Here is a 7,642-nt window from a genome sequence, read left to right as displayed (position 1 = left end):
CTAAATTCACAAGAGATTGATAAATAAATCAGATATCTAATACATTAATTTAATCCAGTGATCACATTTCTAGCTAGGGCAACTCACTTCCTGGTATTTGAATTATATAAGAAAATTAATTATTGATCAACAGATTGCCTGATGACCACTGAATGAAAGAATAGAGAAGATACCCTCTAGAGATATTTCATCTATTTCAAGAAGATGCTTAGTAAATTATTTCTATCCCACACAGCAGAGAACACTATCAAGGGGCCAAATTTCTCATATCCTCCAAATTATTTCTTATCTCTGAACAGTAATGAATCCATACTGCTGAATTTTGCTTTACTGAAATTTGTTTTCTTAGTCTATCTTTTCCTCTATTGACAATTTCATTCTTTTAATAACTTATCATCGCTGAGTATGCTGCATATATTGAGTTGTTTACATAAAAAAGACACATGAAATCTTTTCCTGCTTTTTTAATGATTAACTTTTGGATATTTATCTGAACCTTACATTAAGAGTAATTTCATTTTTTCCCAGTAGACTATTTTATCTTTTTTCAACCTTAAAGCTTCCATTTCATCTCACACATGAAAATTGGTAATCTATTCACAATCTATGTCAACATTCATAGAATAAAGCTACCATTATCTTCTGGAAATATAAACCAAAAAAGTAAGATATTTAAAGGGATCTCTGCTTCTCTCTTCTTCTATCTTATCATTTAGTCATCTGTTCTTCCTGGACAATATTTTGTTCTGTCTTTTTTAGTCTAATTCTCACTGCCTTAGTTCAGAAATGTTTCATATTTTTACTTGACCATAATATTTTATTCATTTATTTGTTTGTTTGTTTATTTATTTGTTTATTTTTTCAGTCTTTCAGCAAATATTTTTTGTACTCCTACTATGTGCCCGTTACAGGTCCAGCTGCTGAGGGTATAACAGTTGATTGACATGAAGAAACCTGCCCTCGTTGGGTTACACTTTAGAGGAGGAACACAATAAGATATTGATAGTAAGTAAATAAAGATAACTTTGTGCTATAAATATTAAGAGAAAATAAAGTAGCATTATAGGTAAGAACGTGGTGGGAAAGCAGTACTGTGATATTTCAGATGAGTAATCAGGGAAGACCTTTCTGAAGACATGGAATTTAAGCAGAGACCTGAGTGATGTGAAGGAATAGAGGGATTGGGGATATATGTATGAGTGAATAATCTCAAGTTTGGAAAAAAATATATATTTGAAAAAAGTGTTATTTAGGGAGACTATCATATGGATAAAACATTGGAAATGAGATGCAAGAAAGGCAGGGACCAGGTGATTTGGCCTTTGTAGATTCTGGTAAACACTTGCCTTTTATTCTAGAGTTATGAGGAGTCATTGGAGTGCTGTGAACAATAAAAGAATATCTTCTGATTTACAGTTTCAAATGTCATCTCCAGCTGCTTTTCAGAGCATCCTATTTTCAAAATGGAAAAATGTAAGAGAGATGATGATTGAACTTAGGATAACTTTTGCAGGTAGAGTCAATAAGACTTGCTGATGAAATGGAGTATAAGATAAAAATAAAGGACGCTGAAGTTTTCAGGTTGAGAAACTGGTGAATTTTATTACCATTTGTTTAGGTGAGGAATATTGCATGAGAAATGGTAGGAGGGAGAAAATGAGTTTATTTCAGAAAAAGTTGTCAGTATAGGTATGTTTTGAAGATTCTGATCCAAAATATAAATACAACAAAGACATTCTGAGAGAGCATCTTCATTTTGTGTGGTCAACTTTTAATTTTAGGGTTTAGTTATCAAATCATAAACCAATGAGACCAAGAAGCAATTAAAAGTGCTTCAACCAACTTAGAATTGAACAGTATTGAATCGAAATCTGGAATGCGAATAATAAGATAGCTAGTAATGTTGGAGTAGGTGTATCTTCTGTAATGTCAGTGACAACTGCATTGGAGAGAAGAGCACCAGTAATTTGATAAATGCTTCAGAGATGATAGCTAATCTGTGTTGCTGCCATTAAAATGAGGTTTTATGATTTTGAAGAGGATATTTGGATTCTGGGTGGCACAGCCCAAGAATCAGCACTTTATTCCTCAAGAAAAGGAGGATAAGGCTTCATGATATCCAGCAGAGGCTGGAATGGATAAGAAACCATTTTGATTTTCAGGATTCTTTCATGAGGGCTAACTGATCATGAGATATTAAGAATGTCAATGCAGACGGGCAGCCAGTCCAGAACACTAGGAGTGGGCTAAGGACCAGCAACAGGAGGCACCACCAGGTGAGAGAGCTAGGCCATAGGAATGGGACCGGGGAGCCCCTTGTGCACTGAGCTGTGCTCCTTGGGGACAAACATCAGAGGTTGGCATACAGCAAACAATGCCTTTGTGAACTGCCTGGGGGCCAGGAGGAGGACGTTGAGTTTTGCTTGTGGGAATGATGCCACGTTGCCCAGGTAACCAAACAAATGCCTTGCAGACACACCATCAACCAAATCAATACAAATATCCTTCAGTGAGCATTTCAAAAAATGACCTTGTGAACCTAGCTTCCTGTCATGAAATGAATGCCGATTGATCCACCATACTGTGAGGTTGGCCACAATCAGCAACATTATATTATTGATTAGAGTGTACCTTCCAGTAGGATTTTGGATGTTCTGAAGACGTAAGAAAGTTCTGTAAGCAAATGATTCAAAATTTCATCATCCTTCTTCTGCAACACTCTCATTCCTCTTTCAGCCCATAACAACAGATAGTACTCTCTGCATTAGATGGCTTAAGAGGAGAAAACTATATAGCAAATAGCTCTACATAATACATTGACACAAGTCAGAATTGCCCTGGAGTTGCTGAGCTAGACTCAGAAGTGTCCCTGAAGTCCTGTTTAAAAGAGAAATTCTCCCAGTGGGCAAATTATCATGGGTCAGTATATCTTGTAGTCACTTTGTATTGAAAAAGAGACAATGTGAGGTTAAATCTTAATGTGATATATGGAAAGTGGCTAACAATATTAACAGCTAGTAAGCTATTTAATGGATCAAGGTTGAAGGATTTGTGATTTTTTTTTTTTTCACCACAGTGTAATTGCTGGTTTACTTGTCCTAACTCCCACCGAGGACAAGGATTACACAGTTTTTGCTTTGACTTGAACCTCAGGCCCAGAGCATGCTGTGTAATCAGAACTCAGAATACTTTTATCTAATATTCAGTTTGTTGAAGATTCAGTCCAAGTGTTACATCTCACAATTCACTATGTTTTATATTTTACATCTTTCTTTTTCATGTATATAAGCAACCACATGCCAGTTTACTAGTCAGTCTATGTGTTTAATGTGTCAGCTACCTTTTACTGGATGTCCATTATGAGAAACAATGACCTAAAGTTAATTAAATCCTAAATTTCAAAGTCAGTGAGAGTCAGAACCAATATGCCAATCTACATCTGCCAGCCTTCAAAGCCAAACTCTTTATCATGCTGCCTTACGTTTGAGCTGAAAAATGCCTAAAATATAAGGTCTAAAAATTACTTGCAGATTCATTGTTCACTCAGTTTTAACTCTCAAGATGATCCAGAGTGCTCAATGTAATTGAAGGGGCAAGGGAACAACAGGCAAGGTTTTCTCAAGAGGCCAGATTCTGTCCCTAGGTAACTTTGCTTCCTTGGCCAAATCAAAAGTTCTTTGGGTGCTTAAATTGCCAGATGATTTCAAGTTAAAAAAAAAGATAAAACTTGGTAAAAGTTGAGTTTTTGCTAAAAGGAAAATTTATATTTCATAATGTATACTTTTATGATTCAGTTTAATCAACAATTCTTTTTATTTTTCAGAAACACATTCCACTTCCAAACATATAAAATGAATACTTTAATATAAAAATTCACTCATTACTGATTTAGATCACAATTTGTTGTGTTCATTTTATTGAAAACTACTTATGGCACTAAAATATCTTCCCATACCAATATTAAAAAGAGAACTTTTATAAAAAATTGGATATATTTTAAGAAATTTTGAGCAATAAGTTCTTTTTGAAGAAAAAATCATTTTCAAAAGATGTATTTTCTCTAAAGAGAAGTGCACATCATTTCCAAAGTACCAATTTTCTTGTAAAACAAATTTGGAGGAAGCTGCTTTTACCATGGTGACAAAATCTGGATGTAGATTACTTCATCAGTAAAAGGCAATTTTCTATAATTAGTTGAGTTCAGAACACTCAGAGTTTGTTACTTTGAATTTTTTAACACGAAACTACTTTTGCAAGTATTTGGGAGTATTTGTGCTCCTGCTCCAGGCTTCAGAGGGACAAGGACCAACTAAAGAATAATTTTTAGGCCAAGCAAATGTAACTTTCATAACAACAAAGTTGTCATATATTTTAAGGACTTCATGAGCCATAGTGGCTGAGAAAAAAAACTCATACTATAATTTATATTAAAAAGAACAAAATGCAGATGGGAGTTGCTTTCCTTATCTTGTCTCCCTGTTCACTACTTATTTCCAACGACTCCATGTCACTGCCGAACATGATCTCTTAAGTTCCTACATAGTCACAACAAAGTTCCTATTTGTGTTGAATATTGAAGAGGCTAGGACAGATGAAGGCTAATATGAGTGTCACCAAAATTCTAAAAGGCCATCTTCAAATGCAAAAATAAAGGTATATGTTTTATATACCTCCCTGAACTTATTTTCTATGTGATGTTCTCCTGACTTTCTTTATAAATGAAGAAATAGACCTGAGAAATATTTGCTTAGGTGCATTTACACCTTTATCCACCTTTTACTGTTTCGTTTTCTGTATCTAAAAGGTGCATAAGCTAATCTGAGCATTACCTATCTACCCAAGACTGAAGCTGAACCTCAAATTCTTCCTAAAATATTTATCTCCTAGAATTGAATGTTTTTACTTTTTATTTACCTTTTTATGAAACAGGAACCCGTTTTGTAGATTTCTGTAGTCTAAACAGCTATATACTTATTACATAAATTTGAGTCGCCTAAAGGTTATCACATTCTATCAAGTGTTTTCATTTCAATGTTGTACGCACACTTAAAAAGGTTACAGAACTATACTTACCACATTTTACATTTTGAAAGGATTAATATGACTTATGATAATAAAATAAATAAGAATGAATCTATAGACCATATATAGGATGAATGTAATAGTTTTTAATTTCTTTTCCACACTTCATTTAAAGTTTATGCATCCTAAAGTTGACTTTAAGGTAAGAAAGATTATTTTCTCTGTTAGTCGTCGTCGTCAGCAGCCGTCCGTCTCGAGAGACGATGGTGTAGCTTCTTAAGAGTCTATCTGCACCGCCGAGAATGGCTGTGCAGTCCAACTCGGGAGTGACACGGTATCTGTCTCCTCCCGTGTTGAATCGACATCTTATGATGACGCTGGAGTGTCCTCTCCAGTGAAGCTGAAGCTACAGAGCCTGGGCAGGGTGATATGGAGGGTCTGCTGTTGCCCATGCAGCAGACCCCCCCCTCTCTTCGCAGCTGAAGGGTCCAAGGGAAAGACGGAGTCAATACAGCTTGGCTTCAGGTGTGCCGCAGGAGTTGCCGGTGTTGACTACAACGTCAAACCGCCTTAGGGACTCCGGCTCCGGATTTTCTGTCGGGGTTTACTCCCTTAGCCTTTCCCCTGAAGAGGTATGCCACAAGGCAGCGGAGGTTTTTTGGAGTCAGAGTTTTCCTTCTCTGTTTCTCTGTTAGTATCATTAAAATAAATACAAATTGGCTTAGTATAAAAATCAACCTTGATATATGAAAAGGTTCTTGACTTCACTAATAATCAGGACATCCAAATCCAAACACCAGTTTCTCTTTGTCACATCTGCTGTGAGGATAGAGACTATTCTCAGCAATCAGACTGTTGACATTCCAGAGAATGTTGACATCACTCTGAAGGGACTCATACTCATTGTGAAGGGCCCCAGGGGCACTGCAGAGAACTTCAATCACATCGATGTGGAACTCAGTCTCTTAGAAAGAAAGAGGCTCTGGGTTGACAAATGGTTGGGAAATAGAAAGTAATTGGTTACCGTTTGCATTATGTGCAGTCATGTACTGACTGTGATCTAGGATATAATGCTGGGCTTCCATTACAAGATGAGGTCTATGTACACTCACTTGCCCATCAAAGCCATTATTGAAGAAAATGGTTCTTTTGTTGAAATCAGACATTTCTGGGATGAAAAATACATTTGCAGGGTTCAGATAAGTTCAGATATTGCTTATTTAGTATCTCAAACCCAGAAAAATGAGTTAATTCCTGAAGGGAACAAAATTGAACTTGTATCCAATTCAGCTACTTTGATTCAGGAAGCACCACAGTTAAAAAAAGATGAACATTTTTGGATGGTGTCTATATTTCTGAAAAAGGAACAGTTCAGAAGGCTGATGAATAAGATCAAAGTTGTCGAGCTACAGAAACAGCAAGATGCTAGATGATCCTTCAGACTTATTTGTGATTATTTTAAAGATGCAGTCGAAGCCTTGTATTGCTAGATACTTTATTCTTTTTGTTGCAATTGCAAAATAAATTGTTGTTTTTCATTTCTTTTTCTGAAATTTTATTGTTAGTGTATAGGAATGCAGTAGATTTTTGTATACTGATTTTGTAGCCTGCAACTTTATTGCATAATTGTTGACTGTTTCTAATAATATTTTTGATGACATCTTGGGGTTTTTTTTATGTATATGGTAAACATGACACTTTTACTTCATTCCCAGTTTGGATGCCTTTCATTTATTTTGCCTGAAATATTAGTCTGTGTAGGACTTTTAGTACTTTGTTGAATAAGAGTAGTGAGAGTGGACATCTTTGTCTTGTTCCAGATCTTAGAGAAAAAGCTTTTGTTTTTCACCTTTGAGTATGATATCAGCTCAGGGTTTGTCATATATGACCTGTATTATGTTGAGGTAATTATCAACAAGACATCTAATAACAAGTGTTGGAAAACTTGTGGGGGGAAAAAGAACATTCATTTGCTGATGGTAGGAAGGTCAAATGGTGCAGCCACTGTGGAAAACAGTATGTAGGTTCTCAAAAATTAAAAAAATAGAGTTACCATGTGACTCAGCAACCCCTCTTCTGGGAATCTATCCCCCAAAATTGAAAACATTTTTTAGCAAGGATACATGCACCACTATGTTCATTGCAGCATTATTCACAGTGGCCAAGACATAGAAACGACCAAAGTGTCTTGCTAGATGAGTGGACTAAGAAAATGTTGTACATGTATACAGTGGGATGCTACTCAGACATAAGAAAATATGAAATACTGCTATCTGTGACAACATGAATGTCATGCTAAGTAAAATAAGCCAGTCAGAAAAGGTTAAGAACTATATGACTTCACACATATGTGGGATATAAAACTGAAAGCAAATAATGAACAACAAACAAACACTCATACACAGACAACAGCATGATCTTTACCAGAGGGGGAAGGTGGGGAGGTAGTGAAGGGTAAAAAGTGGTCAAATTGATGGTGACGGATGCAGATTTAACTTTGCATGCTGGGCACCCAATGCAATATACAGGTGATGTAGCATAGAATTGTACACTTGAAGCTTATATAATCTTATTAATCATTGTTACCCTAATACATTTAATTATTAAAAAGTTATGTATT

General features: G+C 35.7%; 1 pseudogene; it reads left to right on the top strand.

Moving 5' to 3' along the window:
- Nucleotides 1-5,768: 5,768 nt before the first annotated feature.
- On the top strand, nt 5,769-6,412 carry LOC149996001 (large ribosomal subunit protein uL6 pseudogene; annotated as a pseudogene).
- Nucleotides 6,413-7,642: the final 1,230 nt, after the last annotated feature.

Source organism: Furipterus horrens, unplaced genomic scaffold (assembly GCF_987537825.1).
Source record: "Furipterus horrens unplaced genomic scaffold, mFurHor1.1.pri manual_scaffold_12, whole genome shotgun sequence".
Lineage (NCBI taxonomy): Eukaryota > Metazoa > Chordata > Mammalia > Chiroptera > Furipteridae > Furipterus > Furipterus horrens.
The sequence above is the reverse complement of the archived record's forward strand: the minus strand, read 5'-3'. Positions and strand labels throughout refer to the sequence as shown.